Source organism: Octopus bimaculoides, chromosome 15, assembly GCF_046866305.1.
Source record: "Octopus bimaculoides isolate indiv1 chromosome 15, ASM4686630v1, whole genome shotgun sequence".
Lineage (NCBI taxonomy): Eukaryota > Metazoa > Mollusca > Cephalopoda > Octopoda > Octopodidae > Octopus > Octopus bimaculoides.
In genome coordinates this window covers 50,611,396-50,637,791 of record NC_142942.1, presented here as the reverse complement: position 1 = coordinate 50,637,791, position 26,396 = coordinate 50,611,396, and the positions used below count along the sequence as shown (strand labels likewise).

The 26,396-nt window shown below is 38.6% G+C and overlaps 1 protein-coding gene across 3 annotated transcripts in view; it reads right to left on the bottom strand.

Annotated features, from left to right (window-relative positions):
- Nucleotides 1-26,396, bottom strand: part of LOC106870807 (uncharacterized) — a 37,856-nt gene that overhangs the window by 10,583 nt on the left and 877 nt on the right. The window contains exons 2-3 of one of the 3 annotated variants that reach the window (XM_052973312.2): nt 16,484-16,578; nt 5,154-5,249 (exon numbers count right to left, since the gene is read on the bottom strand). The gene's annotated coding sequence lies outside the window, so the exon portion shown is untranslated. Of the gene's footprint in view, nt 1-5,153; nt 5,250-9,346; nt 9,368-16,483; nt 16,579-26,396 lie in introns of those variants that run through there. The other 2 variants (XM_089363839.1, XM_052973314.2) reach the window with 2 other exon arrangements.

Genomic DNA, 26,396 nt, shown 5'->3' with positions numbered 1-26,396 from the left:
ATTTTGGGTGCGGAAAGACTTCAATAGAAAAATGGAGAGTTTGTTTTGCTGTCACTATGCCATCAATTTAGGACTTTCCAAGTTTTCACCGGTTGATTTTTGATAAAATTAACACGTGATACTTCAGACATGTAGTATAATCGGCATGTGCCAGAAAAGACAGTAAATGAACCTGGCAAACAAAATTCGATATGGACTGACTGAATAATCAATAGACTAAATGATGCAAAAATGAATGGATTAATGAAGGAAAGTAAGTGGGACAAGTGAAATGTAATTTAAGTGTTTCAATTTCCCCATGTTATACGACAGTAACCTTGGCATTGGGCCACTAACAGCGAAGTTCTTGTCACCATCGGTAGCTTGCCCTACTGAGGCATCAGGTGATGCCCGTGAGGGTGCTTGGCTGTTCCAATGCCTTAACCTTGCCATCGCCCATGGTAATTCCATGAGCTTGTTCGCTAGCTTCTGTAGGTTCCATTGAACCTTGCGGTGTGTGACCAATTGAGGTACTTGATGTTGAATGGATGTTTTTTCCTTTCTTCCTCTTTTTTTCCTTCCCTTTTGTTTCTTTTTACAATTATGTTTGTGTTTCCTTCAGTTTTGTATTTGAAAATAATAATTATCAGAAACTTGCCACTAGGCGAGCACACAGCAGGAGAGATCTTCAGAGGAGAGAACTCCCATCCGACAAGTCTTTTGGCCCTTATACCTGACACTCCATGGGAGCCAGACCCACCCAGGTTATGACTCCTAAGTGTCCTCCTGCTGCTTCCCAAAATCCTGCCTCCAGTGGGATTTGAACCTGGGTTGTTCATTATTAGATTTTGCATACAAGAGCTTGTTGAAGCTCAAACTTCATGCACTAAAATGACCTTCTGTTTATCATTGTGCCACATTACGTAAACGTTAGCCCATAACCTGTGCTGTACCTTATAACCTCTTTATGGTCACCTGACCTACTAGAAGTATCAGCCATATCCCCTTCCCCCAAACATCGTAATAAAAACAGGGAACAATTTAGTCACAGATACACCTGTCTGAATGAAAACTGGTGCAGGCATGGTTGAACACGCCATTCTCTGCTATAACGCTTCTATTCATTGGTTTGCTTAACCAGGTCTGACCCAGTGTTCAGCAACAACAACATGAACAACAACAGTGACACGCTACATTGTGCTACATAAAATAATAATAATAATAAATAATAATAATGCCTGGATGCAGTACCAGGCAGTGGCTCTCATGGCTTCTGATCTTAATTGATTGGAAGTGTTATCATGTACATTGTTTTGTCTTGGTATAAAAAGATGGCCTACAGCAAATATTCTGCTCAATACCACAGATTTGCTTGACCTTAACCAGTTGAGCATGTCCCTTGGTGGCTGACGATATGTGCATCTCTGATCATGAGCAGAAGTAGTGGGGGAGCATCATAGCCATGTGTTGAGAGAAATTCTTTGGGGTTTGAATAATTCACTTCTGGAAACATGGGTGTTTTGCTCAACATCCTTAAACAAACTTTATTCAGGGACCTTTTGAACGGGATGGACTACTCAACCTGAAGAAAATTCTAACTGGGCCCCACCTGCGAGGTCATGCGCTGTTTATCTTGATATGAGAACACCATGTCGCGCACATATGGTTGTGATGCATGTGCCTGGTGTACCCTTATCAGACAAGTAGTCATGATGGGTATAATGGGCTTCGTATATTTTACCCCAGTGTCACTTTGATGACAAGGACTGCTCTCTCACTCAATAATAATAATAATAATAATAATAATAATCCTTTTTACTATAGGCACAAGGTCTGTAATTTGGGGGAGGTGAATAGTTGATTATATCAACCCCAGTGCTTAGCTGGTACTTACTTTATTGACCCCAAAAGGATGAAAGGCAAAGTCGACCTCAACGGAATTTTGAACTCAGAACGTAATAAGGTGTCCAGTCCAATGTAACTGGTGCTTGTGCACCATTGCCTCAATACTCAAGATATCAGCTGTCCTCAGGACCTGTGTGTCTGGAATTTTTGAGGTCCAGCCAACATTGAGAATGTGTCTGAGACATCTCTGATGAAAGCGTTCAAGGACCCTTACATGACGCTTGTAAAGGGTCCATGTCTCACATGAGTAGAGGAGCGATGTCAGTACACATGCACGGTACACAGCAACTTTTGTTTGCCTTGTTATGCCATGCTGGGATCAGACACGAGACTGAAGAGACCGGAAGGAATTAGTTGCTCTCTGCAACCTAAAAGATATTTCCTCATCCAGGGAGCAAGAATGGCTGAGTGTGCTGCCCAGGTAGACAAACTTGTCGACTACCTTCAGAATAGTTCCTTCAACCAAGATAGCTGGTTTCACATGTGGATTTCCTGGTGCAGGCTGGAACATTACAAGAGTCTTGTCCAGGCTAATGCCAAGTCCAAATGCCTTGCAAGAAGCAGAAATGCAATTCATGAGTACTTGCGTGTCATCCACTGTATGAGTGACTAAGTGACATACATTCATTCATACATACATACATACATAGACGCATGTGATGTCAGAGGTGTGTCAATGATAACAAAAGTGGAGGTGCATGGTTTAGTGATTAGGGTGTTGGACTCATGATCATAAGATTGTGGTTTCAATTCCTCAGCTGGGCAATGGATTGTGTTCTTGAGCAAAACACTTCATTTCACATTGTTAGTTCTATTGATGGTGGCAGTAGAGTTTGTGTTGGTAGTTGTTGTTGTTGTTGTGGTGGTGGTGGTAGTGGTATTTGTGTGGGTGGTTGTAGTAGTTGTTGTAGTCATAATGATTGTAGTGGTGGTGGTGGTGTGGTGGTAATAGTGGTGATGATAGCGGTAATTGTGTTCATGATGGTTGTATTTGTAGTGGTGGTGTTGCTGGTGATGTTTTTGTTGCTGGTAGTATCAGTAGTGGTGGTGGTGGTGGTGGTAGTAGTGGTGCTGGTTATTGTGTTGATGATGATAATGATGATGGTGACAGATCATACGTTAAAATTAACAAGTTGTTGTACCATAATAATAAATTAAGATATCTGCCTCTCTGATGTATATTGGGGCCTCTGTTTCATGACACAACACACCTATAATTAATCAAACATCACAATAGGTGTCAAAACTTGTGATAACATACCTAAGTAGTGAAATTTAGTAAATCAATGGATCACCTCAATCTCATAATAGAGGAATAGAAGCATCAGGTATTGTACTTACTTATCACCACTGCACTCCACTAATCACAGTCCCCACCACAGTCACTCCATGACAATAATTCACTTAGGTGTGACATCACTTGAAAAACTTACCACCACTTCACTGAGGTGTGACACTCCATTGAGATGTGACCCTACTTCAATAGTAACCCTCACTCCACTGAGGTGTGACACTACCTCAACAGGAATACTCACTCCATTGACATGTGACCCTACTTGAATAATAACTTTCACTCCACTGAGGTGTGACATTACCTCAACAATAACCCTCACTCCATTGAGATGTGACCCTACCTCAATAGTAAGCCTCACTCCAGTGACATGTGACACTACTTCAACAGTAACCTTCACTCCACTGAGGTGTGACACTACCACAACAATAACACTCACTCCATTGAGATGTGACACTATTGCAACAATAACCTTTATTCTACTGAATGTAAACATCACCACAACGCTAACCCTCACTCCACTGAGTTATGACACTACCTCAAGAGTAACTCTCCACTGAGGTATACTTTCACTTCAATGATGAACACTGCTGTGGTCATTAGCAGAGTGAGCTCATGAAATACAAATAAAAGCTGACACCGATTTGTATGGATGCTTGCTTACCAATGAGTTACTATAAATAGTTATGAACTATTTAGAACATTTACTTACCAACTAATATCAGACCCATTATTAAAAGCATCATTAATAACATACTTAATAAAAATTAACGAACTTTCAGTTTCAGTTGGTCTAAGAAATATTTATTTCTGTTTTTATAATTAACAGAGCGAAAAAAATTAAATGATGACGATGGTGATGACAACGACACTGGTGATGATGATGATGACAATGATGGTGGTGGTGGTGGTGGTGGTGGTGGTGGTGGTGGAAGTGATGATGACAATGATGGTGGTGGTGGTGGTGGTGGTGGTGATAGTGATGATGATGATGATGATGATGTTACAGTATGAAAGTGTTATGTGAGGGGTGGGAGTAAAAACAAGATGGTGGATAGGGGAGAAGGGAGAGAGAATATTTGATGTTTTGTCACCTGGATTAACACACAAACAAGGAGAGTCAAAAAATTAGAAATAAAAATAGAAAAGAAACAAAAAGATAAAACAAAATATGAAAGAAGAAAGCATTTGAAAAACAACAGCAAAAAAAAAACACTGAAATAAAAAACAAAAATGTTATTTTGTTTTTGTGTTTTTGGTTTGCAAGATTCTTGATGTGAAACACATTTTGTTGTATCTTGGGAAGGTCTTAATCAACACTGGATTAACCATTAAGCTGAATAAACAGATGCTTACGGCATCAAAGGAGGGGGTGGAGCATCACAGAAATGGTAAATGGTTTACAGCACAAAAGAAAATCACTTTAAAGTTGCTAAAATAATATTTGAAGTGTTTTATATGATCAGAAATATAATTTTGAAATGTTCACGGTGTCATAGCGATGAATTAATCGAAAACTTTGTGATTAAAAAAGTAGAAGAAAACTTTCCAAATATAAATAAAATGGAAGTACACAAAAATACAGTTCTATATTTGAGAGATGAGGCATTATGTACATTATGTACATTATTTACATTATTTACATTTGACGGATATTTGTCCTCATCTTGTTTGTTGTGGAATTTGTTACTGAACTAAACCCATGCTAGTTAATATAATTGATAAACAACTGATTATTATAATCATTATCCAGCTAGTTAGTATAGTTATCAATTTTTTGCATACAGACATGTAACAAACAACTAAGCGAGAATGAAGGCTGTAAGATCAAATTAAAATTTAGAACATATTTGAACAACATTGTGTCCCAGCATGGCTGCAGTCCAATAACTAAAGCAAATAGAGTATAAAGGATAATATTTTGGCTATATTGTAGTTATGCTTTACTAACTTCAAAGAATAAATTCTTTCCTCTCACCTGTGTGTACAATAATTTCTTGGGAATCTCCTTACAGGTAACACACCTTACAGGTAACACACACACGTGAGAAGTATCAAACTGGAAATTTATGTTCTAAAAATAAACAAACAAACAAGCCTCATTAAATGTTTATAGTTGAGTGTTTTCATGAGTAATATACAGAAAAAAAACAAATGTTTAAAACAAATAGATGACAACAATGTGTGTGTATATAAATATATATATATGTATTGTCATCATCAACATTATCATCATAATCCTCATCATTTAACATCTGTTTTCCATACTGACATTGGTCAGATGGTTTTACAGGGGCTGGCAAGGCTAGGAAGTACATCCAACATATATATATGTTTGTACATGTATGTAATTATGACTCTGTCTGTCTCTCATTATGTAGCTATACCGGCCATGACGAAGGGAAATAGCCCTGAAACTCGAGTCGCCTTTATATATATATATTTATATTTATATATTTATATATTTGATCCTTTATATTGAACACTCAATATTTCATCTACATTCAATACTTTATTTCATGGTGCCATCCATTTTTATTTTATTTTATATTATATATTGTATATTATATTATATATTGTATATTCCATATTCTATACCCCACATTAGTTCTGCAGGAATATAAATAAAACATAAAAAACAGACAGTGTTGGAACTCTTTTAAGCAAAATAATATATTCCTCTATACACAATCATACAAAAAAATCCACCTTTTTTTGTATTTATTTTTACTCGCATATATATATATATATATATATATGTATATATATATATGTATGTATATATGTATATATATATATAAGGATTTGAGATAAAAAATGAGATAAAAAAACCAAGGCTTTCGAGGATATTTATTATATCCCTTCATTGGAGACGGTGTATATATACATATACACAAACATAAATATGTGTATATATAAATATATATATATATAGAAGTATATATATATATATATATATATATATATATAGAGAGAGAGAGAGAGAGAGAGAGGTTATGAGTGGTAGTGGTGTCAATGAGACCCAGGGGTTTCAGGTAATGCTGAATAAGTGCTATAGCTAGACCATAGTTAAGCTCCAGGTTCGGTGATTATGCGAATAAGGGGTCCAACGTAGGTCATATATCAGCGTGTGTATATAAAGATTGACTTTTAGTAATGAGATAAAAAAACCAAGGCTGTGTAGATTTTAGAACATTTATAAATATTTATAAATGTTCTAAAATCTACACAGCCTTGGTTTTTTTATCTCATTACGAAAAGTCAATCTTTATATATATATATATATATATATATATGAGCATGTCTAGATATGCAAGTATATGTATGAGAATACACACATAAAACATACATACATACAAACAATGCATACATATCTATACATGTATGTGTATTTGTACATATGTAGGCATATTTATTGTTTTGCTTTCTGGCAAATTTTTGTCCTCCTCGGTTTTTTTCAGCTTAGTCATCCCCCCATTTATACATAGAAAGTGTTTCATATTCAGGAGAGCATGCTGACATTTCTTTTGTACCTCTTTTGTTCCTATTCAATGTTCTAGGTACTCAGTCATCACACCGGCTTTTCACTCTGAAATTACACAGAATAGTTACTCTGTTTTCATTTTCTTCTCTAGGGCTTTTTTCTTGTCTATTTTTTAATTCTTTTTTATTTTGCTGACTGTGTTTTTTCTGAACTTACTCGATTTGGTCACCTCGGTGACAAACACGTCTACAGTAAAACCTCAACTATTGTGGGTGTTACGATCCACCCTGCCACCACAATAGGTGAAAATCCACAAAGTAGAAACAGTACTGCATTCTTTTATTCTTTTAATTGTTTTATTATTTGACAGCGGCCATGCTGGAGCACCACCTTTAGTTGAACAAATCTACCCCAGGACTTATTCTTTGTAAGCCTAGTACTTATTCTAACAGTCTCTTTTGCCGAAGCGCTAAGTTACAGGGATGCAAACACACCAACATCTGTTGTCAAGCGATGGTGGGGGGACAAACACAGACACACAAACCTACACACACACATACACACATATATACATACATACATATATATATATATATATATATATATATATATATATATATATATATATATATGGCACCTGTGCCCAGCATTGCCTTCCTGGCACTTGTGCCAGATGGCATGTGTAAAGACATTCGAGCGAGATCGTTGCCATTGCTGCCGAACTGGCTCCTGTGCAGGTGGCACGTAAAATACACCATTTTGAGCGTCGCCGTTGCCAGTACCGCCTGACTGGTCTTCGTGTCGGTGGCACGTAAAAGCACCCACTACACTCTTGGAGTGGTTGGCATTAGGAAGGGCATCCAGCTGTAGAAACTCTGCCAGATCAGATTGGAGTCTGGTGTAGCCATCTGGTTTGCAGTCCCCAGTCAAATCGTCCAACCCATGCTAGCATGGAAAGCGGACGTTAGATGATGATGATGATAAGAATATAAGCATAAAAAATATAAGGAGTAACATGAAAATAGAAAATATAGTTAGAATAGATTAAAAGAGGCAATGGTACTCCTTATATTTATGTTTATCTTCTTATATTTCTATATTTTTATCATCTATGTCTTAATATATGTATGTGGGGCTATATAGTAGAAGACACTTTTCTCCCAGCTGCTGCACAGTGAGACTGAACCCAAAAGGATACTGCTGCAAAGCGAACTTGTAATCCACATGGCCAAAGCAACTGCACAATACCAACTTATGCAACATAACTTGAAAAATGATAGAGCAGAATTTTAATATACATGCATTATAAATTGAGTTTACAAAAAAGGAAAAAGAAAGAAAGGCAAAAACAATAAAGGAAAGAAAAACAAGAAAAATAACTAAATAAATTGTTTCCCTACTTGAACTCTCATTGCATGGCAAGCAGTGTTTAGTTTGTTTTTTTTTGTTAGAAGATAGCCAAGCCCTAAACCAGTTCATTGTTAAGCGACTAGTTTGCATTCATATCATGACATTACCTGGGAAATGCTGGCAAAATTTTTTTCTTAGAAAAGCAATTAAATTTCTCAATTCATTGGTAACAAAAAGCAGTGAAACATAAGAGCTTTTTTCTTTTTATTTAATTCAAAGAAATAATACAAAATTACAACAGTAGCATTATAATATTTTAGATCTTTCAGTTTTCTGAATGTAACACAGCGATGGCCATTCTGCAGTACAGCTCTTATATATAATCTTTTTCTATCATAATTTTCTCTTTCCATTGTATGCAGTGATGTATATTTTCCTTGTCTTCTAGTCTTCTATGCATAATTATTTTGGTGGCTGTATAAAGACATGTATGATTGTGATGAACTTATACAGTTGAGTGTATATATATATATATATATATATATATACACACACACTCAACTGTATAAGTTCATCACAAACATACATATCTTTATACAGCCCACCCCGTAACTTAGCGGTTCGGCAATGGAGATCGATAAAATAACCCCCCCCCCCTCTGCGCAACTTAACTGTTTGGAAAGGGAAACCGATAAAATGAGCCCCATGACTTAACGGTTCGGCAATGGATATCGATAAAATGCCCCCCCCCCCATCACGCAACTTAGCGGTTCCGCAATGGAGGTCGATAAAATGCCCTCCCTCCCCATAACATAGCGGTTCGGCAATGGGGATCGATAAAATAACTCCATGACGTAGCGGTTCGGCAATGGAGATCGATAAAGTACCCCCCTCCCCGTAACTTAGCTGTTCAGGAAGATCATTCGAGGTACCAACTATTTCAGGTGAAACACTCCAAACATTTCTGTTTCACACCAGGGAGATAATAAACACATTTTAACTCAACTCTTGAATTTTTCTTCTGGCTAAATTCTTTCATTCTTCTGGAACATTCATTGCAATTTCTCTTTATTTCTTGTTTTGTTTATTCTTTTATTCTTTTACCAGTTTCAGTCATTTGACTGTGGCCGTGCTGGAGCACCCCCTTAAAGGGTGTTAGTCGAAGAAATTGACCGCAGGACTTATTCTTTGTGAGCCTAGTACTTATTTTATTGGTCTCTTTTTGCCGAATCGCTAAGTTACGGAGACATAGACACACCAGCATCGGTTGTCAAGCGAAGGTGGGGGAGACAAACACAGACACACAAACACACTTACATATATATATATATACATACACGATAGGCTTCTTTCAGTTTCCATCTACCAAATCTACTCGCAAGGCTTTGGTTGGCTTGAGACTGAAATAAAAGACACATGGCCAAGGTACCACGCAGTGAAACTGAACCTGGAACCATGCGGTTGGGAAGCAAACGTCTTACCACACAGCCACTCCTAAATTTTAACAACTGGGCCTTATACGGAACCCCACGGGTCAGGGTCATATGGACCCCAGTTGAGATCCACTTGGATTAAGCTTAATAAATGTTTTTAAGTTGAAGAAACAGATTAAGCCGAATGGTTACTACAATGGTTGATGAAAGAGGTCTTGAAGGGAGTGAAAAAAAAAAAGAAAAGAAAAAAAGGAATTAATATTGTGAAGGATTATCGGATATTAGTTGCTATGAGATCAAATCGAAAACAAAAGCTTGGGTTAGTTAAGGAATTTTTCTTGTGAATGGACTGACTTTTATAATGTTTTTTTTTTATACTAGAAAAAGGTTAAAGTGTCATATGGAATTTATGGGAAGAAAATATTTAATCTTCTAAATAAATATGTGCATATGTATTTCTAAAATATTTGTGAGCATATATGTGGGTAGTGGAGGCACATGGCCCAGTGGTTAGAGCGACTATAAGTTAATATCTTCTACTATAGCCTCGGGCCGACCAAAGCCTTGTGAGTGGATTTGGTAGACGGAAACTGAAAGAAGCCCGTCGTATATATGTATATGTATATATATATATATGTGTGTGTTTGTGTGTCAGTGTTTGTCCTCCCAACATCGCTTGACAACCGATGCTGGTATGTTTACGTCCCCGTAACTTAGCGGTTCGGCAAAAGAGACCGATAGAATAAGTACTAGGCTTACAAAGAATAAGTCCTGGGGGCGATTTGCTCGACTAAAGGCGGTGCTTCAGCATGGCCGCAGTCAAACAAGTAAAAGAGTAAATATATAAAAATTATAATAAGATAAACTGAATAAATGGCGCGACACATGTACCCTTCATGTAATTCTTAATCAGAAATAAGCGTAGGCGTGACTGTGTGGTAAGAAGTTTGCTTCCCAACTACATGGTTGGGGCAAGTGAAATCGAAATCGTGATTGAACCAACCCAGCTGTGCGGGAGTAGTACTACACTGTAAGTATCACTTGAGCTTTGTTGAGAGTCTATAGTTGTTGGTGTTGAAATATGCCTTGCAGACCAAGAGACATATTGGTTAATATGCCTCCAAATATGGAATGGAAAGTAAGACGGAATGGTCATAACCACTACGTCTTTATACTGAGCCAGCTGTTTACCTATAACGGAAGCATTTTTTTCCTCTCTTTTGTTTATAATCCGCTCAATATTCAAACGTTAACCTTTCGTTATTATTAATAAAGGATCACATTCCAGCCAATATTTAGCAGAGTTTCGCTTTGACAAGCGATTCTCTTTGAATGGAAATAACGTTTCAGAGGTCGATTAAATCAAGAACTATCCTCACCTTCACGCCCCACTCCTCACTTGTCACAAACACCTGCTCTGGTATCAATGTTAAAAACGATGATGATGATGATGATGATGATGATGATGATGATTATAATGATGATGATGATGATGATTATAATGATGATGATGATAATCATGATGATGATTATCATCATCATCATCATCATCATCATCATCATCGTCGTCGTCGTTGTCATCATCACCTACCAGCATCAATACCAGCAATATCACTGCTAACGGCAACAGCAGCAGTAGCAGCAGCAGTAGCAGCAGCAGCCCTACCTAACACAATGAAGACCACCACCACTTCAATCACAACGACGACGACCATCACCACCACGATCCCCCTCCTCCTCCTCCTCCTCCTCCTCATCATCATCACCACCATCATCATCATCATCATCATGTCGGTTCAAAACAAACTGCACAGGCCCCGAAATACCATCAGTGAGACGTATTCGAGATGAGAAAATTTTGATGTAGTGTTCTTATGATGATAACGAAATCTTCTCGATTATAAAACAAACAAACAAAAAAAAGCGCTCTTTTATTGTTTCTCTCAATTTATTACAGAGTGAGAGAGCAGCGCATGCCATCAAAGTGACACTAGGGTATAAATATACGAAGCCCAATATATACTTATCATGACTACCCGTCTGGCACATGCATCACAGCCATATGTACACGACATGGTGATTTCATATCAAGGTAAACAGAACATAACCTTACAGATATTACTGGGCTATACTGGGCTTCGTATATTTTACCCCAGTGTCACCTTGATGGCATACACTGCTCTCTCACTCAATGATAATAATAATAATAATAATAATTTCTACTACAGTCACGAGGCCTGGAATTTGAGGGGAGGAGGATGGATAGACAATATTTGAGCAATATCTCTCGGTGTTGATGGTGTCTTCAAAAGATTCACTGCAGAGAGACGTTTTGAACACTCTGTTATATATAAAAAAAACAAATGCGCCTTTTTAAAGCCTAGCCAGGCTCATGGACCCGGTTTCCCGGTTTCAATGGCGCGTGTTCCACTAGCTGGACGGGACTCCAGTCCATCGCAGCGTTGCTCATTTTTGCCAGCTGAGTGGACTGGAGCAACGTGAAATGAAGTGTTTTGCTCAAGAACACAACGTGTCGCCCGATCCAGGAATCGAAACCACAATCTTACGATCGTGATGCTGACACCCTAACCACTAAGCCACGCGCCTCCACTCTGTTATATATAACGTTATATATAAAATATAAGGCGACGAACAGGCAGAAAGGTTAGCACGCCGGACAAAATGATTAGCGGCATTTCGTCCGTTCGTCCGTTCTGAGTCCAAATTCCGACGAATCGACTTCGCTTTTTGCTCCTTCGAGGGGTCGATAAAGTAAGTACCAGTTGAGTTACTCTGGTCGATGTAATCGATTTACCGCCCTTGTGCCAAAATTTGAAATCAATATTAACCTATTAGTGCCCAAGTTTTTTTTATTTGATTTATTACCAAAAATCTTTTTTTTAATATACAACAATGATAACAACATCGGAAAAATATCTTAGGAATGAGGACCCAAGTTCGAAATCCTCCCAGGACATCTGATGAAGGCTGGAGAGTACATCAGCCGAATCGCTGTGTTAAAAACAAAGATAAGGACAAATATCCGTCAAATGTAACGAATGTAAATAATGTACATAATTCCTCATCTCTCAAATATAGAACTGTATTAAGTTTATCTGATACAAAATATATATAAAAAAAGTTTTATTACAATATTTGAAAGACATTCCAGTCTTGATGACTAACTAAAGATATCTCAGAAAAATTCAGGTGTTGCAGAAGTATGATGGATTATCCTTCTGGTCCTAAAAAGAGGACCATGGGTGCTAATGGGTTAAATATGTTTTTGTGTGTGCATGTGTGTACGTACGTGTGTGTGAGTGTCTGTACATAAAGGGTGGTCGCTAGAAAAGAGGAAAATTTGAAGGCAAAAAAAAAAACCGTTAATTAGATCATCAATAAACTGTGTGATGTGGAGGAACATGGCCTAGTGGTTAGAGCAGCGGACTCGCGGTCGAGGAATAACGGGTTCGAACCTCAGACCGGGCGATGTGTGTCTTTATGAGCGAAACACCTAAGCTCCACGCGGCTCCGGCAGAAAGTGATGGCGAATTTCTGCGGACTCTTTCGCTTCGCCACAACTTTCTCTCATTCTTTCCTCCTGCATCTAGCAGCTCGCCTGCGACGGACCAGCGTCCCGTCCAGGTGGGGAACCTATACGCCAATGAAACGGGAAACCGGCCCTTATGAGCCAGGCGTGGCTTCAGAAGGAACAAACAACAACATCAGCAACGACAACAGCAAACTGTGCGATAGGTGGTTTCTCATTCATTGTCTCTGTTATCTCTGATTGTTATTAGCAAAGATACAAAAAAATATCGATGCCATATAACCGTCATTGACGAATTGAAAACGTGCTTGATAAATACTTGGAATAGCATCCCTCAAATTACACTTCAAAATGCCGCACGAGCATGGATTTCTCGATTAAAACGCTGTCACGATGCGCATGGACGACATTTTGAAAGTTTACGTGTTAATATATTTGTGACGCTTATTGTTCATTTCAAATAGATCTTGTGAAAATATAGAGTCATTTCACGAATTTTTCCGCTTTTATAGCGACTACCTTATATGTGCGTCAATATTCGTGAAAATGTTTGTGAAAAGTTTTAAATTTAACAAAAAAAAAAACAGCAATACATTTTAAGAAGCGTAACTTAGCAATTAGAATTACAACACATACACGCATCGATAAAGATATCTAAGAGTTATTAGAATCGATGTGATCGAGTAAACTCATGGTGGCAGTGTGTCCCAGCATGCCGCAGGATACACACACACATGCATGTATGCCAAAACACGCATACAGCTATGTGTTTAGCTACGCATACAGCTACGTACGTTGTATGTATTTATGTATGTAGTATATGTTATGTGTGTATTTTTCTATGCGTGTTTTCTCTCCAAGGATACGTTGTAGAAAATACTTGGACACAGGAAAATACGTCCATAGTTACAAACTGGTTCATCAGCAAATTACAATGAAAGTAAACGAGAACAATATTTGAAAATTATTAACGACAGGGATTAGATTTCTTAATAAACCGAGACTTGAGCGTGATTAAAACTGTCGAGGAGACGTTATTTTCAGATATCGTCTTTCCGTGTATAATACCACTCTCATATATGTATATATATATGGTGGTTGTCTACTCCTTACACAGAGTTTGACCACCTCCTGCACCTACACCTTAGCCCTTTCGTGGCGTCTGATGTGGCTTTTTAAACCAGACAATGTTTTGAAAAAACACCCACACAGATTGCACCTCTGATTTGCATGTTCGGAGTGCGGCACGACTCCGTGAGCTTCATACGTGAACAAGAAGTGATGGAGGAAACCGTGTAAGAAGGAAGAAGAGAAGAGCAAAAGAATGAGGAGAAGCAGACGAAGTCGAGAGTGAGACAGAGGGAAAAGATGAAGGGAGGTGAAGGATAAGAAAAGAATCTTTTTTTTTTCTAAATATAATTCATATTTTTTTAATTTAAGAAAATCTTTCTTCAGATATTGTGACTACATCAAGAATTCGTTGCATGGCCGGCCGTTGTACGTGCAACATCGATATTCCCCCCTGTGCCTGTGAAACCTTGTATCCCTGCCGTAAGGCTTTATTTCCACACACGCCAGTTTAATTTAATTCGTCCTTAGTCGAAAGACACCTGTTGTTATATCATGTTTTATTATTTTTATTGTATTTGTGTAACATTGTTCGTTTTTCCGTCCTTGTTTTTGTATACATTCACTGCTTTCTTCCAAAGAATCTAATGCTCTTAGCTTAGTTTTTCCTTGGGGCTGGCCAGATTGGAGCAATCTCGAGTATAACCAGCCGAAATTGCAAGGATAATCTGGAACTCGACTGATGAAAGAAAACTCCGAATGATCGGCCTTGTTTTCTTTGTATCGTCTATCTGGATGTTTTGTTGTCCCTTTCTTGTATCACCTAACTGTTTGGATGTTTTGCGTTCTTGTCCCATTCCCATTTTGTATTATGTATATATATATATATATATATATATATATATATGTGTGTGTGTGTGTGTGTGTGTGTGTGTGTGTGATGGACTCTCCCGTCGAAGGCGACTTATGAGCGTTCACCTATTGCCGAACAACCTGCACAAACGATTCGTTTATAGTGATCAAATGTTCGTGGCGCGCATTACTTCACTCCCTCCATCAAATCGACGTTGTCTGAACAGTGCACGGTGTACAACGCGTCAGATATCGAAGCGATTGCAGAATAACGTGAGATGAAGTGTATTCTCAAGAACACAACGCATCACCCAGTCTAGGAATTGAACGCACGTTCGCTAGATCGCGAGTGCAACACTTCAACCACTAGGCCATGTACCTTCACTGATATATATATGTATGTATGTATGTATGTATATCCAATGGGGGTCTTAAAAGACATGTTAGGATCCACAATGAGCAGAACTTACTTGCAGGTATTGGTAGTGCAAATCAGAGGTGCAATCTGTGTGGGTGTTTTTTCAAAACACTGTCTGGTTTAAAAAGCCACATCAGACGCCATGAAAGGGCTAAGGTGTAGGTGCAGGAGGTGGTCAAACTCTGTTTAAGGAGTAGACAACCACCATATATATATATATATATATATATATATATATATATATATATATATATATATATATATATATATATATATATATAGTGTTGCTTTTAGCCCCAGGAGGACATATATATATAATCAGAATTTGTATTAGAAGCAGCTCAATAATACAATCCTTATCAAAATCACATATATAACGGATGTGTGTTGTTAAACGCTTGTAACTGCGATATTTTGGCTAAGGAATATCTTTCTATGGAATATCTTTTAAAAGACGCATCGTATTAAAAACACAGTATACTTCAAAGACAGGCGAAGCAAAAATGCTCCGGAAGCGAACTCGAACGGCATAGATCGACATTTCGCAGTTTTTCCTTTCTGCTCATCAGTGTTGTATACTCCACCTCACTCCTGAAGCGAATCCGAATTGCCAGCTAGAAATATATACAGTATATATGCGGGGATCTACCTCAATGACACTTGCTCCAATGCATCCCATTGCTAAGAAGGGCAACTTCTGTGTCCTTCAATGTCAATATGACAAAAGTGATGGAGACATAAGCTTCAACCTGCTTCTTTCTCGTGTGTAATCCCCATCCCGTTCAACATGCAGTATTCCAATGCGGAAGACACTGGCCTGCCTGTGATTTGCTCTCCGTTGTTACAAATAAACGCGCGCACTCTTTTTTGGGAATCTAAATTATTTCAATATCACGACACTTGTCTTTGGACGTGTCTAATGAGAGCATTTTCTCGCTAAGTTTCTTGTCCACGAGTTTCATCTGTTTCTTATATCCTGGGAACAATGTTACCTGTTACACAGCTCTGTGATAACCTGCGTTGACGGATCTTTTGTTTTGAACTCACAGTCTAACATCTCTGCTGTATCGTAGTTACGTAATGTTTGTCAATCATTTCTTTTGGTATTCGCAGTCACTTCAAACAACAAACAAGGTTACAGAGATAATCTTACCTTTCTCTCTTTCCTTAGCCTTCCACACTCGGGTGTCATCCATACGCAACTTAAATTCTCCACTTTAAGCCTTCCTTGACTCCATGAACAAAGACCTGCAAAAACAACCATTTTTTCAACAGCAATGAGACACTTTTTAAAAGCAAATAAAGAAATGACTGCCACATGAAGTAAAGAATCAGATTTCTATCTCTTCCTTTCTGCACATGTTGCAGCTTCAGATAAAGTCCCATGGTGATCCCACATGTATAAGTAGTCGCATCTATTGGATAGTGCTGCTGTTGCTGCTGCTACTACTACTACTACTACTACTACTACTACTACCAAAACCACCACCACCACCACCACACTACCAAACCCACCACCACCACAACTATTACTACCACCAAAACCACCTCCACCACCACCACCACTACTACTATTACTACTACCACCATCCCACCCCCACCACACTACTACTACCACCCCACCCCACCAAAACCACCACAACCCCCCACCCCACCACACCACCGCTACTACTACTACTACTACTACTACTACTACTACTACTACAACTACTACCACTTCCACCACCACCACCACCACCACTATAAAGACAGCTTCTGATACAGCTCCTCCTGCGAAATATTCTGTCACAACTACAACAACCTCTAATCAATCCTCCGAACTATCGAACTTTATAACTTCTCCACCCAGTCTCACGTGTCCACTTCTTATTATGCAACCTTACCACGCCTCCTTCTATTGACCCTGCACTACATTCCAACTCAATATTTCTCCCTAGAACAGCGACCCCTTGGCATTATTTCCTCGCCCAACTTTTCTTGGCACACTTGAATTTACGTACGTTCAAAGCGAAAAACAACAATATAGACATTACCTGTTTGGTAATATCTTCGAAAATCATGGGTACAGGCTTCCCGCTATGAGTAACGACCTAACACATGAAACAGAAACCCCAGGTAGACAGACGATTCGACGCCGGATTATCTTTGATGGGTTTAAACTTCCAATAAAATTTCAAAAGATTTAATTTATAGAAAAAAGACATTTTTACATTTTCGTTTCGCCTAAATAAATAACAAGGTCGTTTGGAGTAAAACATATGTAATGAGTTTTATTTCCTTAGTTGAGTATGTCTAGGTGATTGTCTTGGAAGAAGTATGAAACATTCAATAGAATAGAAAATAAACGAAATAGATTTAAGTGGAATATTAAGACATAGCTGATATTATCTGTTCTCAAACAATATATATGAGTTGTTAAGCTTGATCGCTAAATCCACACGTCTTCTTATTCTCTCTATCTCTCTGTCTATTTTCTGTTGTTCCTTTCTGCTGAAGAGTGTAGACATGAAACACAAAAGACTTTTTTACTTTCCCGAGCGTCAAACTAATACAACTGTTTGTTGTTCAAACAACTGTCTTCGTCTTTTGTTTCTCTGTGAATTTCAACTATATATATATATAAAAAAACACGCCTATATAAATGATACCAAAAAATGTTTCCAATTCCTGTTTTGATAAGTGTGTGTGTGTGTGTGTGTGTGTGTGTGTGTGTGTGTGTGTGTGTGTGTGTGCGTGTGCGTGCGCGAGCGTGGATGTGTAAGTGCACGCCTATATATATATATTAATTTATGTATATATTAATATTATCTTGGTTGAAAAACTTCGATAATGCAAATATGTTAATAGTTATCAGGGTAGCAAAAATCACACAAAAAACTGGGATATTAAACCCGGTTAACGGGTAGAAATTCCATGTTAAAGTGATGTATTTTGAGTTAATATAAATAATAATAATAAATGGAGCAAAACGCATATAATCAATAAGTTCCTTATATATATATATATATATATATATATATATATATATATATATATGTAGTGAAACTACCTCCCGCCATTAGATACAAACTACTATCGCCATTACATACAATCTTCTCATTTAAATATAAATAAATGCGAGCGTAGTAGAGAACCCATTCCTTGTCATCACGTGACTGATCATTATTCGAATCGGCAAATTCTACGAACCTTTCCCGCCAGAACGCAAACTGACCAATCACGGCCCCTAATAAAGTCACGTGATAGAGTAAAATTCTGAAGCCATCGGGAGCCCATAGTTTGTTATAAATAGCTTTAACTCGGCAACCAAATTGGTCTCGGTCCAGTTTCTCTTTGAGAACTGTTCCGTGTACCACACGACAGCAGCAGCAGCCAGCGACCACTTCAGCAGCTTCGTCCAGCCACGATGACCTCCGCCGTCGCCATATCAGCAACAAGAGTCTACGACTACTATCCAGCATCATCGTCATGACCAACACGATTTCTACCAAGCATCAATCACCACCAGCGTCAACATGACTTACTATGTATACCAAACCAAACCTCCGCGGCACATCTCTCTCTTCGATTCTGTTAGGTGACTCAGCTTCACCACGGTAAATAAACAGACAAGAGTTCTTAAACAGACAAGAAATTCTCAGCCAGCGACGAACATCTGTATAACAAGAATCACGGCCCGGCATCGATGCCACGACATCACAACTAGTGATCAGCTCTGCCAAACTCAGCCAACTCACTTCACATACAGATTCATATTATTGTGTACCCAAGAACTGGTATAATTGTTCACGTGTTATTGACTCTCTTTCTCTCTGCTGTAATAACATACACACACATGTATCACTCACATACACACTTTTCTTTGTATGACGGCCTGTCTTTGATTATGTTCTTATATGTCGCATTCACACTCTCACACAGACATACATCTTTAACGCCATAATAAATATCTCTGTTATTCATCTTATACGGTTGTGGTCTTTCATTACTGGTCACATATGTTATCGTCGCATAACATATCATGTATATCATCATCTTTGATATATATTTGTATGTTCGACCGTGTGACACGTTTAAATAAAAGGAGTCCTCTGTTTTTCCATTCGTCACCATTTCTCCTTTTATGAGTTCGAACGGTCGTCCCTTACATATATATATATATATATATATATATATATATATATATATATGAATAATAAAATTAATGGAGCAAAACGCATATAAATAAAAGTTCCTTTAATTCCTACACATGTTTCAAAATATATGAGAGCTCTTCTATATATATATATATATATATATATATATATATATATATATATATATATATATATACGTACATACATACACATAAATGTCAGCGTGTGTATACGAGCTTATATGTATATACATATTGGCGTATACGCATATGCATAATCGTATATGTATAAATATATACGTACACACATACTCATACACACACACGCACACACAGACACATATATATGCTAATAATATCCATAAACACGTACAAAAACCTGAAACACCTCGAACCGTTTTCCTTTCTTTATAGCTAGTTGATCAAGGTTTATAAAGCTATAAACCTAGTTTAGAGCGTACACTAGTGGTATGCACACATGATTACGCACGTCGGCATATGATAAATCAGAACGCAATGAACCAGTATTCCTTCCGATCACCGAACAAACTGGAAGTTAACACCATGTCGAACAACACTGATAAATTTCGACTGAGAGAGAGAGAGAGAGAGAGAGAGAGAGAGAGAGAGAGAGAGAGAGAGAGAGCTGTCCATCCTGCAAGCTGTCTTTGACTGAGGAATGGTTAAGAAAAGAAACGCGAGTAACAAAGGGTTATAAATAAGCTGTATATTGAAGTGTGGAGGCGCAATGGCCCAGTGGTTAGGGCAGTGGACTCGCGGTCATAGAATCGCGGTTTCGATTCTCAGTGTGTGTTTATTGAGCGAAAACACCTAGAGCTCCACGAGGCTCCGGCAGGGGATAGTGGTGTTCCTTGAAAGATTTTTGAACACCTCCTTGATCTTGGCTACCGGTTTGGCCTTGGTGTTGCAGGGAGAGCGATTGGTGTCTTTCTCAACCGTGCCTTACACATAGTAATCCACGAGCTTACACTCGGGGGAACCAGGAGACCAGAAACTGGGGCTGGTAAAGTCGTAAAAATTTTCTGACAACCCCTGCTGACTCTTTCCGGAAGTATAGCAAAGAGCCGAATCCTCCTGTCACACATACGGTCTTCCTTCAGCAACTCTTTTCGGTCAGGGATTGACCAGTCTCCGGCAGCTTCATACAGCCGTCTGAATTGAGCCTAAGGCCCTGTTCCTTGTAGTTATTGGATAAATTCCGGTGTGTGGACGCATTCAGGACGTCCGCTGTGTTCCTTGCTGCTGACTACGGCTTCGTAGTCTCCGTTGCAGCTGTCATGTCATGTCTTACAGCCTTCACAGTGTTACAGAATACTGGGCAGCAGTAATGATGCCAGCATTTTGATACCATGCACGAATCAACATGGCACAGGTAACACTTTTCCAATATTCAGGTAGCTTCCTATCCTCCATGTCAGCTAATTTTTTCTCAATTGCCACTTAATGTTTATGCTCTCCAACGCTGTTAACTCTTCACCCATACATGGAGCTGTTCCTGAAAAAAAAGAGACATAAAAAATCGACAAATTTATCCCGAACACGCTATGTATATCACACACACATACATATAGATAGATATATGTATGTATGTATATATATATGTATATATAATATATATATATATATATATATATATATATATATATATATATATATATATATATATATATATATAGAGAGAGAGAGAGAGAGAGAGAGAGAGAGAGAGAGAGAGAGAAATAGAGATAGATAGATAGATAGAGAGAGAGAGAGAGAGAGAGAGAGAGAGAGAGATAGAGAGAGAGATCTGCATAGTTTCTGTCTATTGAAGTTTACCGACAAGATATTGGTACGGTAAAAGAAACTTAAAAACAGTTACGGCGCCATGTGAGATCGAATCCCGAAGTCAAGTGGTTTGCAAATCTTTAGTTTCTATTAAATAAATAATTTATACAATTTGTTATGCAGATACATAATTACATTGGATAAACATTAATACACGTGGTCGGATCAATACGTTGTCGAGATTTTCTGTGCGTCCAACTTGGTTGTAGTCACAGAACGAGTAGGCCAGCTGTAGTAATTTTAAGGTAATCAGTATATTGAGAAAGAACAGGCTGTCGTTTGAGAGATCGATCCGACAAGCAATTGTATGCAGTGTTCTTCATTACATTCCAGACAAACCTGTAGCCAACCACGTCAACACACCTGGCTTCTCCATTAATCTCTCACAATCCTATGTTTATGGACACTGTGGTCATCAGTCCGTAGATAACACAAAGAAGAAACGTATTATCTTAGCATTTCGCACAATACTCAAAGTGTCAGGGAGTGATTTGTAAAAGATTTGGCCCACTACCTTCAGCAGGTTGAGTACGGATCTAGTTGAACGGTTTTAGCATGAGGTAATCTTGTCCTGTGGAGGCGCAATGGCCCAGTGGTTAGGGCAGTGGACTCGCGGTCATAGGATCGCGGTTTCGATTCCCAGACCGGGCGTTGTGAATGTTTATTGAGCGAAAACACCTAAAGCTCCACGAGGCTCCGGCAGAGGATGGTGGCGAACCCTGCTGTACTCTTCCACCACAACTTTCTCTCACTCTTACTTCCTGTTTCTGTTGTGCCTGTAATTCAAAGGGTCAGACTTGTCACACTGTGTCACGCTGAATATCCCCGAGAACTACGTTAAGGGTACACGTGTCTGTGGAGTGGTCAGCCACTTGCACGTTAATTTCACGAGCAGGCTGTTCCGTTGATCGAATCAACTGGAACCCTCGACGTCGTAAGCGACGGAGTGCCAATACACACACACATCTTGTCCTAGATATTTTAAAACTGAATCCGGTAGTAGGGCCCGGCTCGGCAGTTCGAGTGTTTTAAAGAGTGTGGAATCACTTCTGAGCCGCTATTGTTCCTAGATCTCCTCTGACTCGAAATAGTAGCACCTGTTAGGACCTCAGCTATGGGTTATTAACATGTAACCACCCGAACCAGGGTATGCTGAAATCATGTCACTGGACTGTGTCCTCTTCACAGTTAGTACAGCATGTTACATGAATCGTATATGTTTATACATGCCTACATGATACACACACACACGCACGCACGCACACACAAAGAGAGAGAGAGAGAGAGAGAGAGAGAGAGAGAGAGAGAGAGAGAGAGAGAGAGAGAGAGAGAGAGAGAAAGGGTCCGGTGAATAAACTGTCGTCTAAATTATGCAAAAATGAAATAACATTGACATGTCGTTTTAACAGATATATTTACCAAAATAACATACAGATACCTTGAAATACTAGAGTAAATTTTATTCAATAAAATCGTCATTGACTTCAACCACGGCCTCGAGAGGACTTCGGAATCTCTTGCAACTCTTCCGGACAGTCTCCTTGTTTAAGCTGGTGAATGCTGCCATAATCCTTGCCTTCAGTTCATCTTTGGTGTTACAAAGATCTTTGTTGGTCTCTCGCTCAATTGCGCCCCACAAATTATAACCAAGGGGGTTGCAGTCTTGGGAGTTAGGTGGCCAGATGTTAGGGGTGATGTGGTCGCAGAAATTACCTGACAGCCATGACTGGGTTCTCCTGCTTGTGTGGCAGGGTGCAAAGTCCTGTTGCCAGACATAGGGTCTTCCAGCAGTCACCCTCTTGACCCAGGACAGCACTACCTCCTCCAGGCACTTGATATAGGCCTCCGTTTTGATTCAGAGGTCGTGTGGAAAGATGAATGGAGACATAACATCACCATGACTAGTGATCACTTTAAACACCATGATGCTGACTGGACGTTTGATTTTTATCACTCTCGGTACGTAATCCTCGGATTGCGCTGTCCTCAGATTGATACCGAAATACTCTGAAATGTTCATATTGGAGCTTCCAGCGCGAATACCAAGCAGTACACATATGTCGTTTCCAATTATCTGGCAGAGTGAATTGCGTCATGGTGCTGTTTTCCTCATAGACGGTGCCCAACTGACTCTACTATACTGTGTAGTCGACAAAATCAAAAACATTGTGCATGCGCGAAATTAAAAATATAAAATAGTGACAATTTACCAATCATACACTGTATGTATGTATGTGTGTGTGTTTGTATGTATATGTGTGTGTGTGTGTGTATGTATTAGGTTGTCTCACATGAAATGTATTTTAAATGGGTTTCTTATGAGTTACCTATAGATGAATTTTTAATGAGTTTTTATGTATATGCTTGCATTTACTTTTAACTCTTTTTTCTTTCTTGGCAATACTATTATTCAAAATTGCTACCCACAGCTCTTCTGACAATGTTGACAACTGAACAATACCGAGTGATTTTCTTGTACAAATACAAGTTGGGTCACTCTGCCACCGAAGCTCTACGAAACATCAAGCGGGCTTTTGGTAACGATTCTGTTGACATTAGAACTGTTCAGAGATGATTCCAAGGATTTCGTTCAGGAAATGAAAGCCTTAAAGATGAACCAACAAGGAGACTAAAATCAGTTAGTTATTCGGCATGATGAATTGAATGGCAGTTGAAGCATTCGAACAGTTTATCAGTGTAAAAGATGACAAATTCTTTGAGGATGGAATATATGCCTCAGAGGAACGTTGGATGAAGGTCATAAATGAACAAGGATCATATTTTGATTAAACAAATAAATATTCTAAAACTTAAAAAGACAATTTTAATGTTTCTTTTTTCAAATGCAACATTTGAGTTCAAATTACGCCGAGGTCGACTTTACCTTTCATCCTTTCGGTGTCGGTAAAATAAGTACCAGTTACGTATTGAGATCGATGTAATCGACTTGCCCTGTCCTCCCCAAATTGCAGGCCTTGTGCCTGTAGTAGAAAGGATCATTATTATTGTTCATGTTGACGTTATTGCTATCGTTGTTGTGACAAATAAATAGTTTATCGTAATATCTTATATATATATATATATATATATATATATATATATATATATATATATATATATATATATATATATATATATATATATACATACATATATATATGTATGTATGTGTGTGTGTGTGTGTGTGTGTGTTTGTGTGTCTGTGTTTGTCCCCCAACATCGCTTGACAACCGATGCTGGTGTGTTTACGTCCCCGTAACTTAGCGGTTCGGCAAAAGAGACCGATAGAATAAGTACTAGGCTTACAATGAATAAGTCCTGGGTCGATTTGCTCGACTAAAAGGCGGTGCTCCAGCATGGCCGCAGTCAAGTGACTGAAACAAGTAAAGAGTATAAGAAACTTATTATTTATTAATCAATAATTTAATTTTTCATATTTAGGTAGTGATTCAAATAGAGGGGACACGCGTGGCTTAGTGGTTAGGGTGTTGCACTCATGGTCGTAAGAATGTGGTTTCGATTTCTCCCACCGTGCGATTCAATATGTCCATAAGCAAAACATAGGCTTAAGTAACAGTACACATGAATCTCTCGCCCTTTTTGCTCTCTTTGTCCTCAAAACCCATATGAAAATTTTCACAGCCGCCCAGAGTGGGACGGTGGGTGAGTAACGCCCACCATGAGAAGCACAGGGTTAAGACAAACACACATTATGCCTTTGGGTACATTCACAACGACGAACAAGTACACACATATATTTAAACGCATACGCACACATAAACATCCATCCGTCGACACATACATGCAAACGTGTGTGTGTAAGTCTACTTACCTACCTATCTTCCTCCTTCCCTATCGACATGTCTATCTATCTATCTATCTATCTATCTATCTATCTATCTATCTATCTATCTATCTATCTATTTATCTATCTACCTACCTACCCATCTATCTGTCTATCTATCTATCTATCTATCTATCTATCTATCTATCTATCTATCTATCTATCTATTTATATATTGGCTTTTGTGGGAGCAACTGCGTTCGAAGACTCATACTGTCGTTCAATGCTCGAAATGAGGAATAGATCGACAGCCGACAACTGATGAAGGGTCGTTCTTTATGTTGCTTGTCCTGTTTTCCATTTGTTTCTCTCGTTGTTTGCGTATTCAACTCATTTGTTTTCGTATATTTCATGTTGTTTACGGTTTGTGACATCGTGTACCCATATATGCACACACACACGCACACACACACACACACACACACACACACACACACACACACACACACACACACACACACACACACACACACACATATATATATGGACTCACCCGTCGTTAATTGATGTATGAGGGTGGGTTCTGCAATTTCTTGCTGAACAACCACACAGGTGAATTGTTTATAGTGGTCAAATAATTGTGCTGCACATAAGTTTACTACCCACCTCTCGTACACCATCAAATCAACATTACCTGTACAGGTACACGACGTGCCACATATCAGATGACGAAATGAGCGCAGGGCGACGTAAAATGAAGTGTTTTGCACTAGAACACTACACGACGACTGGTCTGGAAATCGAAAACACGATTACGCAATCATAACTGCAACACCCTAACCACAAAGCCATGTGCATCCACAATTACATATATACATACATACATACATACATATTCACATAAAACATACATACATACAAACAAAAATACCCTGTTGGTGTTGAAATTCCAATGGAGGAGACTTGGATCTAGGTTAGAAACCGATTCTTTCTCTATTGGCAAAAAACCTTAAAATAAACTGAAATAATGACATACATACATACGCGTATAGCAAAAGACACTTGTCCAAGGTGCTACTTAGTGTGACTGAACTTGAAATCTTGTGGTTGGGAAGCAAGCTTTTTATCACACAGCCACACCTGCGACTATGTATGTAAATGTCTACGTGTTTATGTGTGTATTTAATTTGCGGTCCATGGGAAGAGCCGTTTTAACGATGCGTCCTACCCAGCTCTTCGAAACGCCGGTGTTAAAACGGGGGTAGCTGATGAAGGAAAATGTTCTCTATGTGGCTTGTGTTT